Raw genomic sequence first — 1,092 nt, forward strand, 5'->3', positions numbered from 1 at the left:
CATCCAAGAATTCCTGAACACCAAAGACACTAAGATAGAAGAGGATGGAATAATGCTGTCCTTTGACATAACAGCCCTGTTCACATCCATTAACATCAACTTGGCCAAAGAAAACTGAAGACACTACTCGAAGAACCAGAGACACAAACACAGCACCAACTTCATCAGCAAAGATAGGACTGTCAACCTCGTAGAAGTGTGTCTTAGCACCCACTTCGTATTCAGTAACAAGCCCTCCAAACAAATCAACGAAATACCCATGAAACCACCAGTATCAGGATTCCTCGCAGAAGCAATAATGCAGAGACTCGAACAAACAGCCCTTCCAACGATCCACCCAAACTTTGGGTCCACTACAGTGATGACACTTTTGTCATCAAAAAATGAAACAAATTAGAGGAAACCTACAACACCATCAACAATATCCTCGCTGACATAAAATTCACAAAAGAGGAGAACAACAACAAAGTGCCATTTCTAGATGTCACAGTAGAGCGAACAGTCAATGGTAAATTCAAAACAGCGTCTACAGGAAAACAACGCACACGAACCAAGGACTTAACTACAGAAGCAATCATCCCTCCACATACAAACAAATCTGAATCAGTGCACTAATTCAACGAGCCACGACACACTGCAGCACCCAGGAACCACTATAAATAATTACACAGCGCATTTAAGAAGGATGAGTAGCCTGCACCCCTGAAGATGGTTTCCCTGACCGGGAATCGAACCCGGGCCGCAGCGGTGAGAGCGGCAAATCCTAACCACTAGACCACCAAGGAGATGCGGATTCCGCTTGTCAGCTCTCCGAAAAATTACTTTCCTGCCCGGAAATCGAACCTGGGCCGCGGTCGTCAGCAAGCTTTCACCTGTGCATTCACCAATGTCATTTCTTGTATCCATTGCTCCCGATGCGGTCTCCTCTACATTGGGGAGACTGGAGACTCCTCGCAGAGTCCAGTCACGGCGCTTGAGGGGATACCTCCAGGACACCCGCAACAATCAACCCCATCGCCCTTTGGCCCAACATTTCAACGCCCCCTCCCACTCTGCCGAGGACATGCAGGTCCTGGGCCTCCTCCATCGCCG

The 1,092-nt window shown here is 47.9% G+C and overlaps 1 non-coding gene across 1 annotated transcript; it reads right to left on the reverse strand.

Moving 5' to 3' along the window:
* Positions 1–713: 713 nt before the first annotated feature.
* Positions 714–785, reverse strand: trnae-cuc (transfer RNA glutamic acid (anticodon CUC)). The gene has a single exon. It is a non-coding gene; the product is annotated as a tRNA-Glu (tRNA).
* Positions 786–1,092: the final 307 nt, after the last annotated feature.

Source organism: Chiloscyllium plagiosum, unplaced genomic scaffold (assembly GCF_037043375.1).
Source record: "Chiloscyllium plagiosum isolate Xiang-an unplaced genomic scaffold, Cpla_swu_hap1 HiC_scaffold_27, whole genome shotgun sequence".
NCBI classification, from domain to species: Eukaryota; Metazoa; Chordata; class Chondrichthyes; order Orectolobiformes; family Hemiscylliidae; genus Chiloscyllium; species Chiloscyllium plagiosum.